The 23269-nt window shown below is 45.6% G+C and overlaps 1 pseudogene across 1 annotated transcript; it reads left to right on the plus strand.

The window, feature by feature from the left end:
* The first annotated feature begins 245 nt into the window (after positions 1 to 245).
* On the plus strand, positions 246 to 6796 carry LOC147684452 (uncharacterized; annotated as a pseudogene). Its single transcript, XR_015300733.1, has 3 exons — positions 246 to 369; positions 5763 to 5967; positions 6086 to 6796. The product of XR_015300733.1 is annotated as an uncharacterized LOC147684452 (transcript).
* Positions 6797 to 23269: the final 16473 nt, after the last annotated feature.

The following is a 23269-nucleotide window of genomic DNA, read 5'->3' on the forward strand; positions in this document are numbered from 1 at the left end:
ACCATGGGTTCCTATGGTTTCCTCTGTTGTGCACACAGTGATGTTCCATACACGCCCTTGCAGTGGGGTGCCCTGCTCACACCATTGTGGAGTTGTCTGGGCGAGCACAGTGCTGCTGCTGACTTTACTTCACTGCCTCCCTCTCCACAGCCACACCTCAGTTTACCACATTCCCTCTACCTCCTCTAGCCCCGCCCCTTCCGGTTCTGATAGCAGGCAGGGAGGTTTCTCCTGGTGTAGATTAGAGGGCGGGAGAGCCAGGGCTGAGATCACTGGGAGGGAGAGAAGAGAGAAGGAGACCTGGGGACCCAGGGGACAGCGAGACCTCTCCACCTCCAGCTTAACACCTCTTCATATCCTGCTTGAAAGGTATCTGCGCTTCAGCTGTTTACCAATTACTTTACAAATTTTTCCCAGTTATTTTTAAACTTCTCATCAAGTTTCGGTGGGTCCATTTATCTAAGCCTACTAGGCAAATGTGTCTGAAAAATGTAGTTGGCAGTGGTTCCCAGTGGATACAGTTGACAGGACTTTTTTTCTGAGTTTTGGGAACATTTCAGTTGTTGCCAGTTTCATATTGGGACAGTTTTTTTTTTGCAAAGATGTAAAATTGCACAGGTAGTTTGCAATATTACTTGGCAGCAACTTTGCAATCTTAGGCAGGTAGAGACCATGGCAGGGTGGGATGACCTAGATTAATAGGGGCGTCTTAATGAAAAATTTCTGAAGCCACGCAAAGCAACCTTTTGCAAATTTGAGTGTCTTCATTTATCATGAGCAGTGTAACGCATCACAAATCACTGCGACCAGATTTACAAGAACTTAAACCGGGGGAAGCGCCAAATCCATATGTTTCCTGAGGTGAGGCGTAACTAGGAAAAAAAACGTAGGGCAGATTTACAAGCCCATTGCCCCACTTTTGCGTCACTTTTCCCATGTTAAAAATGACTCAAAAGTGTCACAAGGGTCTTGTAAATAAGTGCCTTAATTTCCTCTCGATTTTTGCTCTTTCCATGTCTGCTGCATTCTGCAGCAGACATGGAAAGAGGAAAACGCCTCTTGGGATTGTTTTTGTGCAGGAAGTTTCCCTTTCATGCCCAAAATCAATCCTGACTGCAACAGAGGCACCCTTGCACCATCGTGCAAGGGTGCCTATGTTGGCGCTAGGGTGCCGAAAAGGCACTAGCGCAAGGTGAAAGGACAGGAATGCACTGTATCGCTTAAATACGGAGCATTCCTGCCCTTTCACTTTGTCGTAGGGTAGCGCAACAAGGTTCCTTGCTGTGCTGCCCTAAACCAAAATCCCGTAAATAGGGGCTAGATGTAGGTAAATTAGATTTACAGATTCATAAATACCGAATTTTACCGATTCGGTATTCATGAATCGGTAAGTCTAATGTAGGTAATCATTCGATATCAAATACCGAATCGGTAGGAATTTACATGTGTATATGTTTACACAGTGCATATTTATTCGTGTAACAGCCTACAGGTGAAAGTTGTGGTGGAAAGCAGTGACTGCCACTAGAAAACATCTGGAACATTTTGAAAATGGTGCCAAATATTGTACGTCTAGGCCAAATGTAGGGGTAAATCTTCAGGGGTAGAAGGTAGCATATATCTTGTGACTCAGGCTCACATAGTCCAATATTCAAAACTTACTGACCTCAGCTGCATCAAGTAGAAACCAGTTTCAATTGACAACTGATATTTCCAGAAGGATGACAGCAAATCATGTGTTTTAAATCATGAAAGTCTATTTTAGTAATTTTACAATAGGAAGGGCTTGGAACCGCTTACGGTTATGTAAGGAGAGGAAAGAAGGGGCATTGGGTAATCCTCCTATGGCGTTTATAGAGAGAGGTGCCTTCTTTGGGGAGCAGCCTGCAGGCAACAGGTGTCTGGAGCTACAGTACAGTCTCAGTAGAGAGTAATACTAACACAACTGGAACCACACTGGGGTCAGTTTTATAACCTCTCTCTATTTTGTGAGGCCTCACTGTTCCTAATACAGCAACTTCACACTTCAAAAGTATCTGGTGCACAAGTCTTTGCAGGACTACAACACCCAGAATCCATTAGGATGTCAAATTAAAGTGCCTACTAACACACAGGGTTCAAAATTCAAAAACAAATTACAAATCCTTTTGGTATTTAGGTGCATTTTGCACAGTCAGAATGTACATACTTCCTCAATGCAAGCTCACTGTAGGAAGCTGACTCTGTATATACTATACCAAAGTAAGGTATGATGTGCAGAGGTAAAGTAGATAATGCCTTACTCTCTATTTATGGTAGTGTGGGCGAGCAGAAAGGCTTTATCAGAGGCTAGTGTTAAGCATTTATTGTACACACTCAGGCAAGAAATTATGTCACACACTCAAAGACTGAACTCAGACCAATTTGTCTGTATAAAAATATTATTTAGTTGTTTTTTTATTTTTCTAGAAGTAATCCAGGCCTGTTACCGGAAAGTCCAATAATACTTACCCAGAATAATGCAGTTAAATACAGTTTGAATGTAGTTGAATGCAATTGGATGTTTTACAGGGAAGTCATTTGTTTGGATGACTTTTCAGATACTTTTCAGATTACTGGGCACGTTATTTGTAAGATTTATTTTTAAACTACTTTCTCTACTCAGTGTGATATGCCTAGATATCACACTGGGACATTTCCTAGATATAAGTAAATTAATTTTGTAAATATGCAGTATCTTAGGGTTTCATGCAATCCAACACTTAAAACACTTTTCACAAGAAAGCAGTCAATGCAGTCCGTTGGGAGAAAACAAGGTTATTGGTTTAACAGTAAGTACTTAGGTTTAGGAGTTGCTTTTCTAGGGTTAGACCAAGGGTTCCCCCAGGGTCAAAGATGCATTCTCAAAGCACCCTCAGCAGCACTAGGGTGGCCGGGTGCAGAGTACTGAGGCCCAATGTTATCCTGTGGGGGATAGGGAGCCTCCGGTCAGTGGCTGCTCATGAGCAGGCCACAAAGTTGTGGAAGCAAAGCACCCACAGCGGCTCAAGGGCGGCCGGGTGCAGGGTGCTATTTTGGCGTTGGGTGACCTGTTGTTTTCAATGGGGATTGCCGGTTTTGGATTTTGACTGCAGGCTCGGTCCAGGAACACTTCTTGGAGGAACCAAAAGTTGGGCAGGTAAGTTGGAGGGCTTGGAGACGTAGATGCACCTCAGGTTCTCTTCTCCAGGGTGCAGGGCAGCGGCATGCAGGGGTGCCTTTTGAGGTTGCATTTCACCTTACTGCAGTGGTTCCCAAACCTTTTTGACCGGTGACTCCCTTGACCTAATTGGCAGTTGCCTGTGGCTCCCCACCATTTTTTTACCTGCGCACCCGGGTGCCGCGGCGCACCCTTTGGGAACCACTGGTCTACATGAGGAATCAAGCCTAGACGTGATGAAGGATTCAGAGCCTCTCACCCTGCACCCAACCACCCAACGCTCCCCACCAGGCCTCTCACCCTGCACCCAACCACCCAACGCTCTCCACCAGGCCCCTGACCCACCCACCCAATGCTCTCCACAAGGACCTGACCCTGCACCCACCCACCCAACGCTCCCCACCAGGCCTCTCCCCCTGCACCCAACCACCCAACGCTCCCCACCAGGCCTCTCACCCTGCACCCAACCACCTAACACTCTCCACCAGAGCCCCTAACCCACCCAATGCTCTCCACAAGGACCTGACCCTGCACCCACCCACCCAACGCTCTCCACCAGGCCCCTGACCCCGCACCCACCTACCCAATGGAGGTTAAATACAGTCATTTCATGCGTATCTGTGCTCCCTGAGAGAACACTGGGATACCGCCACAGGTTTATTAAGCAGCGCACGAACACCCTCTCTCTCTCTCAATCATTAAATTATTCCACCATTTAAAGAATCCAAAATATATGTCATCAATAATGTGATTTTTCGGCCTGATAATGGACTTGGTACAACGTTGCACATGAATTTGAAAAAGCCGTCATAATAGGAACGTTCCTGAATGTCATTTGACAGTTGAAAAGTTTTGCCCTTTTTTCTGTGTTTTGGTCGGCTGGATTATTTTTTTTTTTAGGCTGCAGATTTGTATAGCGCAGACTCGACCGAAGAGCACCAGTCACGTTACACAAGGATACATTTGTGTATTCTGTTTTTGTAGGCGCTGGGAGATTAAGTGATTTGCCCAGAATGACACAGGATTCTGAGCTGACGTCGAGGGTTGAACCCGGTTCCCCAGCTCCAAAAGTGGCAGGCGGGCCTCACAGCTATGTCTGTAGCCGAGTCCTGGGCAGAGCAACCTATTCATCACGGAGGCAGGGGGGCGAAAGTGATACATTCTTAGTGCGATTTTCGCACTTACTTTCCCACATCGTGCGCGGCGCCCCTGGCTCCTGATAACGGCGCACCAGGGCGCCGCAGCGCACAGTTTGGGAACCACAGCCTTACTGGGTCACTCGCAATTGGGGGGTCGTGCAGAAACTGCAGGTGACATCAGGGAGTCCTAGAGGGGTCAACTCAAGGTAATCTCAGACTCTGGAGTGCTAAGGGACCTTGCTGGGACCGGTGGGCCACTCAAACTCGTGGTAGCAGGCTGGTGTTTATCAGTCAGGGAACCCACCAGAGGCTGGTTGTTTTTCAGGGGGCATCTCTAAGATGCCCTCTGAGTGCATTGTATAATAAATCCCACACTCGCATCAGCGTTGGTCTATTATGCTGAGAAGTTTGATACCAAACATCCCAGAATTCAGTAATGGTGCTGTGGCGTTCGTAGTGACAAACTCGCAGACCATATACTCTTTGATGGCTTTACGGCACTTACAATGTCTATGAATGGACTTAGACACTGTAGGGGAGTGTACAGTGCTCATGAAACTGTACCCTCAATAGTGGTATGGTGCACCCAGCTTGAGGGGTATCTTACCTATATCAAAGGCAGTGGGTGGCAGGCATGGCACACAGGTATGTGTCACACTGAAAGGGGTCTGAAGTACACCTGGTTTTTCCAAACTCAGTTCCTTTGCTTTTGTTCAAGTTTTGCTTGCATACACTCATTCACGCTCCATTCCAAAACGTGTGTTGAAATATTCATCCCAGGATTGTGACACGCACGTTTTCAACACAAGTATCTGTGCCATGTCGACTCTTCACTTTTCTCTGCACCAAAACATGCAGCCTTCAATGGCAGTATGTGTGTGTATTAAGGTGAAGGACCTCCAAGGGTGGCCCAATATGTACTGCAGTCCTTAAAGGCCTTCCCTGATTACAGTGTCCTTGGTACCCATGGTGTCTTTTGCAAGGGGCTTACATGTGGCCAGAGATGTGCCAATTGGGTGTACAAAAGTACAGCTTTGGAAAGGAACACAGGCCCTGGAAACCTATTGGCAGGGACCCCGGACCCATCAAGTCATGGTGCATCAGAAATCTGGCAAAAAGTGGGGGGTTACTGCAACAGAAACCCTGCTTCCTACACCTATTAACAAGCAAAGTATCCTTTTGGGATTCAGAAAATATTTACAAACTTTGATGATTGTAACATATTGTGCTACCAGTTGGCTTACCAATTTTGTTAGAATTCTATACACCTTGTATTGGTTTCTCCCGTCAAACACAAATCTTAAGATTTCACAATCTGCTATAAGGATGGGGAGGGAGAGGTGGAGGGACAACGGTTGCAATATAATATGACCACTATCATAAACTTGCATCAATGTATCAATTGCATGAAAGAATAATCATTACCAACTTTCATATATCCATAGGTTCACGAGCGCTTCCATGAATCCGAAGTACCAAATTGCGGCTATAGTGGGCTTCTCCCTTTTGTTGGTAGCTGTCATTGTGGCCATCATTTGCGCTGTTGTTTACACCTCCAACACGAGGAGCAATGCAGTGAATCATTTCCAGATTGTTCCAGTCATCAACGATGATGACTTTTTAATCCTGAAAAATATGACCACTTCACACTGATTCTAAGAGCAGATAGACTGGATCTCCACCTGGGAAGCAGCCAACCAGAGAGCATGCCCACAAGGGATCCCAATGGATTACTTCATGGCAGTTCATTTTTACTCTTATCCCCTAGCTTCATTTCCTAAGAAGCTCAACCAGGCTAACCGTGCATGGAGGATGCTGGAGAACCCAAGACTTCGATGTTTTGTTCAGTCTACTCTCCTGTTTGCAGCAGGTGATGAGAGGGAAGCACTTACGCTGCTTCATAGGAGAGTATGCTGGCCTCAGTGAAACACTTACTACCAAAAGTTGTGCATCTATATGCCTAGGGAGTTCCTCATCGCTTCCATGGAGAAACCGGCAGCCCGGTTCCCTGCGGACAAGAGCCTGCTGGTCTTTGATACATGTCACATTGCCTCTCTGCCGAACATCTCATTATCACCACTCTGGAATGTCCTCACCACGTTCTATGAGAGGCTCCTCATCACCAAGAAAGATGGAATACGTGCTTCCTCAAGTCAAGCGGGTATTGCAGCGCTTCTGAACGTGGGTCAGGAGTAGGTATGGAGAAGAATGTCATATTGAATTCTGCAATGCCTTATTCAACTTAAAATATTGGAAAAGTGATACATCCGTACTTGATTTGTGTGCTGTTTTACATCCTGCATTCCACTAGTTAGTGCAAAAAATTTGATCATTTGAGACCTTCGTTAAAAACAACAACAACTGTACCTCTTGAAGGGTCAGTTAATGCCTGGCTCTCAGCAAACTCCTTCCAACTGCAATTAATTGACCAACAAAATCCAACTGCAGTTGGGCTTATTTAATCTTTTAAAAGTATGTTTCTATCGCTGTTACTGTAGGGAACACCATCTTACCTGCACCGTACCCTCCCAACCTCTTGGTCACGTTCATCAACCTCCTTGCCTTCCAGTCTCCCAGACCTTTACTCACCAGCTCATACCACCTCCTTCCACACAACTCCAACAAGATATGTCAATTCTCCTTAAATCCACCACCAAATGTCCATAATCTGATGCCATTGTGGAAGTACCACGTCTCCAGACCCTATTTTTATTCAACTCAGTCAACATTACATCAAAAACACACCCTTTTCACCTAAATCTGAAGTCCACCATTCTGCAATGGTCCCAAGCTACTCAACCTCACGCATCCCCACTATGAAATCTTTCTGCGCCTTCTGGTCTGCAACTTCCTCCCTCCCATCCACCTTGTTTTTATGTGCTGCATAACAATGCTGAATTCAACATTCCCAAGGGCAGAATTTCATAGGTCAGCGCATATAAAAAGGTATGTCTTTGGGAGGATACAATTTTCATAACATGATACCTTTGAGAGTCTGATCTAAAACAATTGTTGGTATTCACCAAGATGGTTTGGTAAAATAGGTGTCTAGTATCAATCATACTGGGAAAATATAGCAGATCTTGAATTTAAAACACAGTTTGACTGGTTATGGGGCAAAATAAAATAGATTTAAGATGAAAACCCTGGATAGAATCATTCCCTTGCTTTATAGGTGCACTGCCACTATGCCTGTGTACAAGGAGTAGCCATCGTCCGTGGTACATATCAATATTGGCTTTCCCTTCCAAAAAGCTCGGCTTGATTTGACTAATGCTTGTTGTACCCCTCACAAAGACTGGGTCCAGAATAGGAGATGAACAGCTGCAACTGAGAAGAAAACTAAACACCAGAATGTGGAGCATGGAGCCAGTTACTAGAATCAGCAATAGTCTCTATTTTTAAATAGAAAAGTGAATTTGTAGCAGTGATGTGCCGAAATGTACAATGTTGATTAATTTTGCCTTAAAGAAATCTGAAAGAACACACATCAGTGGACACGTTTTACACAGACATACCCTATGGAGAAACGCTCAAGAGTTTATACCTCCTACTGATGAATACAAAATATTTGAAAATAATTCTGTGAATTTGGACAGGTTTGGGAATAACAGACACATGCAACAGTGGCCTTTATACATCTCTTTCCTTGATTTGTCAAGCATGGGGGTTGAATATTCTCAGGTGTGAGAATACTGTGGTATTCCAGTTTGTGGCCGAGTTGTCCCCTGACAAATGGGGAATTACCACAGAAATCAGAGTTTCCACACCAGATTACCACTATAAATCCTGATGTGTGGCCTGTTTTCAATCCAGACATTTCACCAGCTTTGTGCTGGTGAAATGTATTGGTGCGGGCAGGGCTTTAAGTGGGATGAAAAAACTGGGGGTCTCTCAAAGGGGCGTGGCCAATGTAGCTAAGGGCGTGGCTAAAAACACGGAACCTAAAAATCTGTGCCCATTTTGAGTCCCCCTCTAAAGACCTGCAGGTGCTCAGCACCGGCAAACCACGGCCCACTTAAAGCCCTGGGTGTGGGGAACATCACTTGTTCCCTACGTGCCTAGGGTGTAACCAGGCTTCCACGCAGGGAGGCCACCAACCCTACAAGGGGCCCCCTATACTTCAAGGGGGCCCTTTGAGCCGAAGGCTGGCGAATAAGGGAGACTCGGGGCCCCTCGTCACATTCTGCAGGAGGGCCCCATCATTTTGTGCTAAGCCACTGACGTTTTACCATATCTCAGGTAGCAACTAATCTCCCAAGTCCGCACATCTTGAGATGCACATGGGTACCAGGAAGATGGAGGACAACATTAGTCTCAGTAGATGTAGGACTGGCCCGGTCGATTGTGATGTCCTTCACCACATGTTGAGGAATCGGTCCTGAGGAGGAAATACCCTCAAGGACCTCTTCTTACTCTTTACTCTCAAGCCAAAAGAGTGCCCCCTGGTGGAAACACCCAAAGCAGGTGCTGGCAGGCCCTTTGTGTGCACGACAACGCCTCGGATTTCCAGAGTTCTCTGCACTCCCTATATCATAGCCCAGGCGGGTTTAAGTTACCATCGGACTAATGCACCACACGTGAACACTTGGGGCCAGATGTAGGTCACCAAATACCGTTACCGACCGGTATTTGGTGATTGAGATGTAGGGGGCCTATATTTTAAAGAATCTGTAAATTTACCAATTCAGTAAATTTACCGATTCTGTAAAATACGGAATCGGTAAATATACAGAATCGGTAAATCTATATGTAGGTGGCACTGGAAACAGTGCTACAGGACCCTAGGAATTGGTTATTTACCATGTAATACTATTGCATGGTAAATAACGAATTCCTGTGTACATGCACATCTGTGCATGTGCACCTGTGCCATGTGGCACACATACATGCCCTGTGGGCATGTATGTGTGTCACATGGCACACAAGCCTGAATCAGGGGTGCAACAGGGTATCAAAGTGACACTCTGTCCCCTTTGTAAATTCGGTAATTTTACCGAATTGGTATTTACCGATTCGGTAATTGACATTGGTTCCTATTGGCCTCAAGGCCCATAGGAATCAATGGCAATTACCGATTCGGTAAATACCGATTCGGTAATTACCGAATGTTACAGATTCGGTAAAATAATCGGTAAAAATACCTACATAGCATTTACTGATTTGTAAATACCGAATCGGTAAAATTCGGTATTTATGAATCGTCAAATGCCATTTAACTACATCGGGCCCTTGATTGGGCAGCTGAAAGAGAACATGAAAGGGAACAAACAGGTCTTATTTTAAACCAAATTGATTAGTTTGTGCAATTATAGTTTAGGTTTTGTAACAAAAATAAATCAAAACATTTTGGTGAAAAATCGATACAGTTCTTAGGAATAACAGTTGTCTGTAGAAATGCTGCACATTTTTAAGAAAGCAGCAGGACATGCTCTCATGCACACCTCGGGAAAAGTTTGCCATTGGGATGCAGAAACCCACAGAATGGTTTTGTTGATGTGCATAACCCTGCAGGTTTCTATATCATTTTAACATTTCACATGATTAGAAGATCAGCAGTTAGCTCTGCAGGAAGGTAGCGGATCACTACACACTATGGCTACTGAAAACAGCTGCAATCTCTGGGTGAAATGCAGGGCACAAACATGCAGGAGTAGATGCAAAGACTCAGATCCCTGCACAGCTGTGAAGTGATAAATGCATACTAGCTCATAAGAGTAATCCCCAGGAGTACAGTGAGGGTAACCACACTCTTCCAAGACTTTGACTGCTCAGTGGAATTAAAGCTTTAGTCTCAGAAACCATGTTTGGCCAGAGTGCATTCATTATCACTCCTTTTGTAGGTTGTGCAAAGTTTGTGAACACTACTGCAAATGCATGAGCTCCTAGAGGACGGCTCTGTTAGCGCTCCTAGCCTTTGGATAAGAGATGCCCATTGACTGTATGATGAGACTGTACCCTGCCACACCGTCTGCCCAGGGTGCATAGGCATGGTGTGATATAATGCGGACATCAAATGCGCAAGCAAAACGGATGCATAGGTACTGTGTGCCACCACATACGTATCTAGTGCAAAAGGTACTATATGATCTGACCTAGGCATCTAATGTCGAAATGTGCCCAAGCACAACGTGAAAAGGTACAGGTGACAACACCGGAATATACTGCTTAATTGAACAAGCCCAAGGTGGCAAAGGTACAGTAATATAAACAAGCATTGGAAATGCAATAGGTCTCGCATTAGGAAAGTTTGAGCTATTGGTCTTATAATTGATTTTTTTTATTTATGTGTTACTTTTCAAAGTAGCTAAATTAATAGCTTTGTCAGTTACAATGCCAATAGTTATAACTTTTGCAAATGTGACACCTATAGCACTTGTAATGCAACATGTTTTGTATTTACGTGACTTAGATGTATTGATATTACAAATAACAAGGGCTTTTACTTTTTTAAAATAATTAATACTTAAATACTGTATTTAATTTGTAATGGAAATAACTTAAACTTTTGTGAATAACTTTTGTGAAGATTATGTTCAGTGTAAGGAGTTGAATGCACGAAAGTGGTGTTTCTTTCAAAAATCGAGATGGAATCCTTTGACTTGAAATTCCAATTCACAAACTGAACCTTGTCATCAATGACTCCCGGTGACTGAATGCAGGGCAGTGGGTGTGATGCTTTTCCCACCTGACCTAGCTGGCTCCGCTTTTATGCATTGGCTGGCCGCGAGGCTCGTAGGCACACCGGCATCTGCAGGCTCCCACTCCACCCCATGTGAGCAGAGTCGACAGACCAGAGCCTTAAGGGACCGCTCTGGCCAATGCACACATTTACATTTACACTTTCGAGTTAGCAGTTGCAATCGAAATCCGTCCTCCCGTGCTCCTGTAGGACATAATAGGCGGAGCACGGGTGGTCTGTGGTGCAGGCTGGGAGTACAGAGCGCCTACGCTTGCCGCAGTCTGGCCCAGGTCAGGATCGGCTCATGTAATGATGAAAATAGGTGCGCCAAGCGCACACTCCTGTGCACCTCTTTGTGAATGGGTGGGGTGCACCCTGTGCTGGAACCGCTCCTGCAACATCCACGGCATGCCCTATCAGCAGAGCCGGTTTTGCTAAGGCCGAGGGCGAAGAGAAATCTGGCAACCTTGCAGATGGTAGTGAATGATAGAGGGCAGCAGGGGGTGATTTTGGGTTCACTGGTCAGTATCTGCATGAGCAAGGATTGACCCCTGAACACAAACATCCCCGGACCTCCCTCAGCTCCCGTAAATCACTGATAGCTTAGCTGCCTCCACGCAGATGATGGTTTTGTTGATGTGTGCTAGCAGGGGTCAGAGGGCAAAGGGAGGGCAAGGAAGGGGGCTAAAGTAGTGTAAGAACATCGCCCGTCCTATGGTAATGAGGGATTAAAAACATTTTAAACTGGCAACCAGACAGAACAAACAGGCAGGGACTATGACGAGCCTGGAGCAAGATGGGATGGCCGCTGCAGCTGGCATAACTTTAATGCACACAGCACCCTTCAGAAACAAGGCATTTGCCTTGCACTTTATTCCACTAGTTAGTAAGGTGTGTCATTGTGTGTAAACACCATGATAGACTACTTCTCTAGGGACAGCCCATTGTGCGGTGTTAAAGGCTCTCAAAAGTTTCCCCCACCTCCAGCTTCCACATGGGTGTCTGATTACGCACACTAAGAAGGCAGGCAGCAGTGCTGAAACAAGGAGCAAGTTGTCGTGAATGTATACGGCATTTTGGAACCCCACCCTAAAGTGAATTTAGCAAACCTGGCCTGTGTGGTTAATATTCACCTGTTCTACCACGAAGCGGATGAGAAAGGAACAAAACGAAAAACAGCACAGCACATACCTTTAGCTTTGAGGGACAGCTGACACCCTGGAGGTGAACGTCCGGGCATGCTTTTTGGAAGCCTGGCAGCAGGTACGCTGTGCAAGTGGAGCTCCTGCAATGGTCGGAAAGAGGACGGCCTGCGGCAGCTTCTGTTAAAAAAAAATAATAATAGCCTGGTCTTCAGGTCGTGCTTGGTACGCGGATGTGGCCTGCTATTTTCATTGATTCTGCCAGCATTCATAAGAGTGGCGGTCGTGAGCCGCTGCCTCTGAACTTCTCACGTGCGATTGGCAGCTCCATCTGCGACTTGGGCACATGACGAGAGGAAACCCTCTGGTTGCAAAAGATAACGACTTTTAAAATAGTACATCCCCAGCCTTCTTCTCATCATCAACACGAATAAACCTCCCGGGCCGTTCAACGCACAGGAAGCTTGAGCAGAAACTGAACGAAGCAAATGTCCCTGATGGAAATGATACGTTTATTTTACCAAAGAACACTGTGCGTACAAATTCGTGTTAATTTGCCTCAATAAATATATACCATGTAAACTTTTTCAAGTCAACTAAATATTTCCAAGTGGCTGTAGAGGTTCATCTTGAAAGAACAAGACGGAGGGCATTGCTGTGGGGAGGAGGGAGGAGAAATGCGACACTATTCACGGCCTGGCGGCCGTGAATAGTGTGAAGCAGCAGGGGCCTTTGAAGTGATGCTAAGCTTCACTTCAAAGGTGTGGGAGGAGTGCGGCTGAGCGCACGCTGGGGGAAGCTTGTGGGGCGGAGCGGGAAGAGCTGCTGGGGAACAGATGGCTGGCAATTTGATGCTGTGCCCGAGCATTTTATGTCAATGCACTTGCGCTTTGACCTAAAAGCGCACGGGCACAGCTTCAAATCGCCAGTCTAGGTAAAGTCTGTTTAAACCCTATAGTCTCGCTCCGCTCAATGCGCATGCGCATTGAGAGGCGAGACCTAAAAAGGGGCATCCAATGCATAGGTTTTTGGGCACAAAAGGTGCCATGGACATGTAATGCATAAGCGCTAAAGGGGGTGAGCAGGGGTTATCTTTGGAGTGTAACTTCCTTGCCCTAACTAGAGTGGTGATTTCTGCCCGACTTTGGCACAAGCCTCAGCCATCCAGAAATCCCAAGACTGGCATCAAAGACTTGGGATATATTTACGTGATATTACAATGGCTAGTGGTGTCTTCAAGTGACGCCAATAGTAAGCAGTCATGTTTCATCCTGAGAAAACGCCTAAGTTTTGACCATCCCGTGGCAAATAGTGGGCATTCCATGGAGGCGTAGCATTGCGTTCTTACTCCATGAGTAAGTTCTACCCCAAACTATGGCAGAAAATTAGCGCAAGCAGGGATATGTTCGCTTCCGCAAGGGGCATAGCACCGGTTGCATTAAGCGAAGAACATTGAAATCATCTTTCAATTAAAAGAGTGCCTAGCATAGCGCCAGCTGTTTTAAGTGTGGAACATTGGAATCATACTTCCAATTAAAAGCGCCTAGCATAGCACCCATTTTCATTAAGGGAGGAACACCCAAATCAACAAATCCATATAAGAGCGCCTAGTGTAACACCAGTTGTATTGCACGATGAACATTGAAATACGATTTTCAGCAACTTTGAGAGCGCTAAGCAGAGTACCAGTTTCATTACATGAGAAACATTGCTTAGAGTAGCACTAGTTGCGTTTCCTGCGGAACATTGAAATCAGACATTATGATTGGAGCGCATAGTGTAGCAACAGTCATGAAGGAACTGAGTGCAATAGACCAGGTCATAAGATTTTTATTTATCTAGTGGAAAACAGTGGACATTCAGAAGGTACGCATTTATGTTATTTTTGTGGATTTAAAAATTGCTTTTGATTTAGTTCCTTGTAATATGTTGTTGAAAACTTTAAAGGATAGGGATGCCTTCTTCAATTCTTGATATCTTAATGTGACTACATTTTTATACTTTTTTGCGGGTGCGATGGGAGCAGAAAGGGTAGCTTACAGATCAGATAAAGGTTGGGCGTGGGTGGGGCACGGTTGGGTTTTAGCACCGACCCTATTTGCATTATATTCGAATGATGTTGTGGCCCAAATGGGGCATTGCAGGTGGGATGCAGTGATGCTAGCCTGCTGCAGAATTCCAATTTTGCTCTTTGCAGATGGTAACCTGTTGGTATCTAGGTCACCAATGGGCATCCAGGTATTGATGAATCAGTTTGTGGGCTTCTGTAGAGGAAGAGGCCTAGTAATCAATCTGAGTAAAACCAAATGCATGGTTATTAATCCTCATATATCCTTTAGATGCCTGATTATATTGGCAGGTGCCAACTTGCAAAGGGTGTCTGAATTCAATTAGTTGAGCAACCAGATTTCGTCTGACATGTCTTGGCTTCCCCAAGTTAGGAAGAATGCACTTAGTTTGACCTACTATTCATTAGGTGTTTTAAGATTATTCAGCTGTTCACAAACTAGGCAGATTTCATTTCACCAGCCTTTAATGTCCACCAAACAAAAGCTGTTTGAAGTGCTCTGTATGGGACTGAACTTTGGGCCCAGGTGGAGCTTTCACCGTTGGCAACAGGTGAAAGTAACTTCTTAAGATCACTCCTAAGCCTACCTGTGAGTACGCCCATTTTGCCAATACTTTTGGATTTGGGATTAAAATCAATTACAATTATGGCTAGATTGTGGTCGATCACCTACCGGCATTGACTGAGGTCAACTCCAGCACTGGATAGGTATTATCAAGACTTCATGGAAATAGTGGCTATGGACTAGGGTGGGAAGATCAAGTGTCTCTCTTTTCTTAAGCAAACTCTCTCTAGATTGGATCTGGAAAATCTTTAGGGTATGGAAACCCCTTGGAACCAGCTCTCAAAGGTTCAGCTAAAGGGTTGGTCCTGACATATGTGTGGGGCATAGAGGTGAGCAACAAAAGTATAGGTTGTCTTACTGCTGACTATATGGACCGCAAATTGAATTACCCGTTTGAAGGGTTTTTGGATTTTATTTCAGTACCAATGTGTGCACTGCAGTCATGGACGTAATGGGCAGAGCTGCCTACTTTGGAGGTGGTGTGTGTGCGACATCTCCAGTTATGGGTGTAATGGACAGAGCGGAGCTTCCAACTGCTGTGCCTCCAAATTTGGCAGCTCTGCTCTGGCCATTGCGGCCATAACTGGAGATGTCGCACATGCACCCCCTTGGCAGCTCTGCTGTGGCCATTACAGCCATGACTGCAGTGCACACGTCGCACACCCTCTCCAAAGTCGGCAACTCTGCTCTGACCTCAATGACTGCACACAGCACATTGCACAATACAACAATGTTGAGCCATTGATGCCGTAACTCAAACCTGGTTCACCTGAAGGGAACCAGGTTCGAGTATCTGCATTGTCGGCTCAACATTCTGTGATTCTGGACAAGGCAAAGAAATCACCTAATAAATATCCCTATGCCTACCAAAAAAGTATGATGACCATATGAAGTCCACCACTGCTTTGCCTTCTTGGGTAATTTTGACATCTTTGTGTGTGAGGACACTGTGTCTTCCATGTGTACTAACTGGAGGAGCGCCCTCATCTGGAACCACGCTCTTAATACCTTCAGGACGCATTCCTGCTATATAAACACTCTCACTCTTTGAAGTGCAGACAAAAAGGTTTTGGAAGCTAGACGCTGCTGACACGCACCTCAGAGAAGCTTACAGGCTGCTTGCCATCAGGGCCTAGCTTCAGAAACATTTCTATCTACAAGGAATGTTATGTTTCTGAAGCAAGGCCCTGCTGGCACGCACCTCTGAAAAGCATACACGCTGCGTGCCAGCAGGGCCAGGCTTCAGAAACATTTCTATCTACAAGGAATGTTATGTTTCTGAAGCTAGGGCCTGCTGGCCGCACCTCTGAAAAGCATACACGCTGCGTGCCAGCAGGGCCAGGCTTCAGAAACATTTCTATCTACAAGGAATGTTATGTTTCTGAAGGTAGGGCCTGCTGGCCGCACCTTTTGGGGACCATTTGAATTCTGTTTCGGAAGCTGCGGACTGAGCGGACTGAGCCTGCCCCTGTGTCAGAGTGGGTCTTTATCGGATTTCCAGCCAGCTCCTTGCCGGACCCGCTTCGCGGGTCCAGCTGCGTTGTGTGTGTTGCTGTGGGGAACCACAGGGCTGCGAGCTGACCCGCAGGGACTCGAAGTTCCATGAGTCCCTGCGTGAGGTTGAGGCCCGCAACACCTGGGTCACTCTCCCTGCCTGCCCCGCCCTCACCTCAGCGGTCAAGAGCCTGTTCGAATCCATCATCGCTGGGACCATTTGAATTCTGTTTCGGAAGCTGCGGACTGAGCGGACTGAGCCTGCCCTTGTGTCAGAGTGGGGTCTTCATCGGATTTCCAGCCAGCTCCTTGCCGGACCCGCTTCGCGGGTCCCGCTGCGTTGTGTGTGTTGCTGTGGGGAACCGCAGGGCTGCGAGCTGCCCCGCAGTGTCTCGAAGTTCCAGGAGTCCCTGCGTGAGGTCGAGACCCGCAACACCTGGGTCGCTCTCCCTGCCTGCCCCGCCCCTCGCCTTACACTTTCTTTATTGCTGAGTCAAAGTACCGCTGCGCGGGAGCGCCCGGGGCGAAGCCCGGGCAAAGGGCGGGCCGTCTTAGGCCGTCCAAGGTCGACCAAGGACGGGACGGGCCACCCCCTTAATGACTATTTTCTGGCAAGAATCGTTTTTCTTCCTTTGCCATCTGTCAGGAATTTCTCATTGACCCACGTAGCACGAGACATTGTGTATTGCTCCGTGATTATCCTGTTCTATATATCTGAACATACACCCACGTTTAACCATGCCTTCAGATCCTGGAAAACCCAGGAATATAACTGTTAACACATCAAAGGGGCCAGTAACAGGGACCATCGACCAATTTTTTAAACGGGTAACGATTGTCTTAGAAAAAGAAATAGCTGACACAGAAAAGCACTTATACATGGACTTGCTAACTGGTAAGCGCTCCTCCCTAGGATTGATTGGGAAAGCAAGTTCACCTAACGTGATTGTCTCAGATTCACCGACTTCCACCATCCCCCCTATTGACCTCGAGTCACTTACTCCCTTGGGAATTGAGGTGAGAGAGGGAACAAATCAGATAACAAGTAATGACCCTGAACCAGCCCCTGAAATCCTCATAGTTAGCCCTAATATATCTAGACTATCTAGTTCCCCTAGTTTACCTGTTTCCCCTTCACCACCTTTGGAACAAACAAATAATCATCCAAAAAAAAGAAAGAGACAACCGTCCCCCTCATCTTTAAATTCGATCACTATTCCGAATACAACCCCCCCACCCACATTTCTACCCAAGCCTAGTATGGTGCAGAAAATGAATGACATGACAGGACTACTCCCTGAAATGGAGGCTGAACTTCTCTCCAGAATAGAGGTAATAGTGAAAGCACTTATGCTTCCTCTTCTGGAGAGAACAAGAATAATAAGTACGCATCTAGAAAAGTTGGGTAAGCAAATAGAAGATAACACTATGGCTATCACCAAACTATCGCCACAATTTTATAAACATCCTACACAAAATTCTACTGCCCCCAATGTCTTACCACTGGAACAACCATCTACCAGTGGTGCACCCCAGAAACCTGGAACCATGCAAGGGAAAAAAGCAGTGGGTAAATCCTCAAAAGAAACAATTAATAATGAGAATCCTAAACCACCCAATAACACTCAGTTAAAAGACGGGGCTAAAGTAATAGAAAGGGGAACAAATACAGCAGGGAAGAATCCTGTAGAAGGAATTCCCCCTTTACTAAACACTAATTCTAATCCTCCTACTAATACCATACTAAGTAGAGTGCTGGGCGAACAGTCACCACAGCGCCCAAAAAGATCTAGACGTAGGATAGTTGATTTACCCCCTGAATCTGCCCCGTATACTATTGTTATGACAGGAGTACCAGAACTAGAAGAAGGAAAAAGAGAGAAGTATCATGCTCTAAAAAATAAAACCATCTATTGGTTGAAGCAGAATAGACCCCTCCCTGCACACGTCAATGGAGAAATCCTGTCAGTAAGGCGTGCTGTCTGGGTGGGCTCAAGGCCGAAAGACAAAAGGGGGGACGTGATAATTATCAACTTTAAGGATCACGGGCGGTGAGAACTATAGGAGACTGGTATGAGGCCATAGGGGGGGATAATATCTCCACACACTATGTCAGCTACTTCTACCCGCGGGAACTGATAAATAATCCCAAACACCACCATATTAGAAGGCAACGCCCAGAGTGGAGAGAAGCAGGCTATCAATTTTCTCAGAACCATCTCTTTAGCCAACCTCCGCAACCACTTTATCCCCAGAGTTACTGGGGTAACTTGAACAATAACTATCAATCAACATTCCCAGATTTTAACATACCAACATTCAACCCCTTCTCAACGTTGTGCGGTTTAGAAGGAATAGATTGACTTGACAGTAACCCCCCCCCTGTTGCTAGAACCCCCTATGATAAAAGAAGATATTCCTTTGGGCGGCATCACCCCAGATATTTTAGCTGAAATCTGTAGTAACGAAGGACAAACACAGTTGATTCAACGGAATCAACCATGTTCCAGGGAGGGGGAAAATTCCACCTGGCGGAGTAAATCAAGTATGGCTCCCACCTTAACTCATAAGGAACATAATTCAGACTGGGAGATACCAGTGAGAGATAAGGAAAATAGGATAAACGAAAGACAGGTCCCTGCCAGGAGAGTAGAAAAAATCCAAATAATGTTTTGGAATGTTGCGGGTCTCCGAGAAATAATCTCGGATGGAAGCATCCAAGAGTTTGTGAAAGGATGCCAAGTTTTGGCCCTTCAGGAGACCTGGCTCACGAAAGAAATGCACCTGACAGGGTATAAAACTTATTTCTCACCAGGAATTGCAGGAATCCATGGGAGAGCTAAAGGCGGGTTGATAATTTATATATCAAACACTATACCAGGCATGACAGTTACTGTACTTAGTCTAGAACGGCATTATCAAATCCTAAGATTGGCATTTAATACAAAGAGGACAATTCTTCTCGTTAACCTATATGATAACTTAGTGGAACATGAGAGAATAAAAATACTGGGGGCTCTTCGTAAGAAGCTGATTAGCGGTATGAAACTAACACAAGGGCTGGAACCCCCAAGTATTGTTTGGGGAGGCGACTTTAACCATGTTTGCGGGATGGGGTGTGAAACAGAAGACCAAATAACCCATTTTAGCCATTCAGTGGTGGGAGATTATCTAAACGAAACAATGTCCAGTTTGGACTTAGTCATATTAAATCAAATAAACCCTCTAACTGGGAAATTGGACCCCACCTATCTTGGAAGGGGAAGTGAAACAACTATTGACTACGTTCTTACCACAGCGACCCTTGTAAATAAGTCTGCGAACTTTAAAGTTAAAATTAACACACTGAGCGATCACTCAGCCTTAGCCTTTGAATTAACCCTGGACCAAGGTCAGCCATTAGCTCAGACTATAATGTCCACCCTCGCCCAGAATAATATACAGCTTACAAAAACAAATGGTTACACCCTGGGGTGGGGGAAGATTGACCCAAATGAGCTGACAAATAAGGTTGGATTGGAGCACAACCTGCAATAATGAAGTGCTTAGACATGGAGGCAAGCGAAGAGGCAGTATTATTCCATTTCAAGTTAGTCTTAGGAAAAGTAAACGAATGTCTTACTGTGAGCCAGAAAGGGACCAAGGAAAGGAAAAAAGGTTGGTTTAATTATGACTGCACAGCCGCCCATAAAAAGCTAAAGAGAGCATTAACAAAAACAGTAAGAGATCAAGGGGAGATTAGGAACCTGAGAAAAACGTATAGGCTTGCGTGCAAAGTGCGAAAAGAAGAGCTTAAAAAAGCACTATGGGATCAGTTGCACGAAAGCTCATTAAATAAAGATAGCGATCTATTCTGGAAAGTGGTAAAAGCACCTTTCTTGACGGACACAGATGATCGCCCAAGCATAGAAGTGGCTATTGAGGGACAAACCTGAGTAAATCACTTCGCAAAGATATTTGGTCAATCCCCAGTAGTAGCCCCCACAGAAAGAAACAATAGCCCAAATCAGGATAATCCATTCCCAATCCCACTGGCAGTCGAATTACATGAGGTAATAACTGCAGTTAATGCCAGTAAGAGTGGAAAAGCCCCTGGCCCGGACGGGTTACCAGTTGACATTTTCAAATTTAAATTAGATTTGTGGGCCCCTATCATAACAAGGGTGTTTGGTGCAACAATGAAGTGCGGCTTACTTACATCCTGGACCCAATCAATACTGGTACCTATTTTTAAAAAGGGAAACAGAGAGGAGGTGACTTGTTATCGACCGATTTCCCTCCTGGACTCACTGGGGAAAGTATTGGGTAGAGTGGTACTCCAGCGTTTACAGGAGTGGGCGGATGATACCTGGACCCTCTCGGATATCCAGTATGGCTTCCGAGAGGGCCTCGGAACAACGGAACAAGCCCTGAACTTGGCCCTGCTGATGGGAAAATATGTGTCGGCGAAGCGCGAGAAGTTCTACATGGTTTATGTCGACCTTCCGCGGCTTTCGACTGCGTTTCCCATGCAAAATTATGGTTGGTGCTGTCCAATATGGGAATAGATAAGGCTCTTGTGACCTTTCTCAGAGAACTTTACTCTAACGCCTCCTCCAGGGTGCGTTTTGGAGTACGGGGAGAACTGTCGGAATCCTTTTCCATAGAGCGCAGGGTCAGGCAGGGGTGCGTCCTCTTCCTCTTCTCCCTCTATACCAATGGTCTTGAGGTAGAGATGTTGAGGGGGGGCTTGGACTTGCCCCGTGTGAAAGATCGACCGGTGCCCGCGCTCCTGTACGCGGATGACGCGATGATCATAGCACGCACCCCATGTGAGCTACAAAAATCCCTGAACAGCTACGCAAAAATCATGAGCGACTTAGACCTTCATATAAACATAAAAAAAACCTATGTCGTGGTAGCTGGCCAAGCTAGGAAACATGGAAAAAGCATCTTCCTCAATGATTAAAAATTAGAAACCACCCCCAGTATCCCTATTTAGGGATTATGATAGATGAGAAGCTCAACTGGAGAGCGGCCATAGAAGCGCGTAAACATCAACTTTTGCGCTCTATTGCCGCCCTAATGAAATTTGCACAGAAATTAGGGAAAAAACCTCCGGTTGAACTACTTCAGATCTATAGAGCCAAGGGCCATTCCATCGCACTTTATGGGGCGGGCCTATGGGGGTCATAAAAACACGAGAGCCCTCCAGGTAGCAGAAAACATCTTTACGAGATTCTTACTTGCGGTCCCAAAAAGAGTCTCCACCTTCACCTGCCACGCAGAATTGGGATTGCCACATACTGAGGACTTGGCCAAAATCGAACCTGTACTCCTTTGACGCCGAATATGGGTGTCAACAAAAAACACCCTCACCAAAGATATTATTACAGACTGTATGACCCTAGATGGTGTTGGAAAAATAGACTGGTTAATATACGTTAAAAAACCTTTCACTGACCTAGGAATGGCTGAGTACTACCATAATCCTGAAACCATTGCTGAAATCTCAAAAAAAGAACTAAAGGCAAAGGCGCTGAGCCATTTTGAAGAGTTACGTATTACTGTGGAGATTAAGAAACCATCTGTACAGTACTCCCTAGCGGTCATGACCACCCTGGAAATGGAACCATACTTAACCTATGTTGATTCGCAGTTTGAACGATTCTTACTAGCGAGATTTAGGCTGAACATTTTCCATAGGGTTGTAGCTTTCCCCAATAGAACAGTTGGGAAGAAAGTTTGATTGCCTGCCCATGCGATGAACTATCTGAGCAGTCAACAATTCATACCGTACTGTTTTGTAAATTTTATTCTGCACATCGCAAACTTTGGCTAACCCCCTTGCTCCGATCCTCAGACCTCAGAAGGTGTCGTCCTGCTATGCTGTGGCTTCAATTTTTAAGTTCTAAACATGTATGTAAAGTTGTAAGCACCTTCCTAAAATGTATTTTTAAGCTTTGGTTAAACCTTCAAAATAATAATCTCCAATCTTCCTGATAAAGTAACGGTGATATAAATTTTAAATGAACTGAACATGTATTAGTAATGTTAAAATGTATGAAATGCATGAATGCTTTTATGTTTTTTTTGTAAAACTGAAACCGAATAAAGATTTTACTACTACTACAAGGAATGTTATGTTTCTGAAGCAAGGCCCTGCTGGCACGCACCTCTGAAAAGCATACACGCTGCGTGCCAGCAGGGCCAGGATTCAGAAACATTTCTATCTAGAAGAAATGTTATGTTTCTGAAGCTAGGGCCTGCTGGCCGCACCTCTGAAAAGCATACATGCTGCGTGCAAGCAGGGCCTAGCTTCAGAAAAATTTCTATCTGAAAGGAATGTTATGTTTCTGGAGCTAAGAGCATTGGCCCGCCGCAGGCATGCTTCAAGTTCTCAGAGGTGCATGCCAAGGAGTTCCCCAAGGCTCAAGCCTAAGTCCCACTTAATTCAACCTCTATGTTGCCCCAGTGGCATCTATTGCGGAGAAACATGGGGTTGTTGTGGTGACTTACGCGGATGATACTCAGCTGGTTGTAGCTCTTTCTCAGCCAGCTGAGCAGGCAGCCAGTCAGTTTACATCCTGCCTGCAAGACCTGGCTAATTGGATGTCAAACAATTGTCTCAGATTAAATGGGGACAAGACGGAGGTGCTTATTGTAGGCAAGTCTCCGTCTGTTTGGACATCCGCATGGTGGCCCCAGACCCTGGGCCCCTTACCTCAACCTAAAGAACAGGTCAAGAATCTGGGTATTTGGATGGACTCAAAACTATCTTTTGAGTATCACACTAGACGTGTAGCTGGTACTTGCTTTGGCATTCTCCGTTGTCTGAGAAAGACACTCGACCTGCTCCCAGTGTCAGCTAGAAGGGCCCTGGTCCATGCCCTGGTGACTTCCAGGCTGGACTACGGGAATGCCTTATATCTGGGAGCTAACGTGAGATGTCTTCAACGCTTGCAAGGTATCCAAAATGCTGCTGCACGCCTAGTGTTATCACTGCCAAAAAGATCTTCCAC

Source organism: Lissotriton vulgaris, chromosome 10 (genome assembly GCF_964263255.1).
Source record: "Lissotriton vulgaris chromosome 10, aLisVul1.2, whole genome shotgun sequence".
Taxonomy (NCBI): domain Eukaryota; kingdom Metazoa; phylum Chordata; class Amphibia; order Caudata; family Salamandridae; genus Lissotriton; species Lissotriton vulgaris.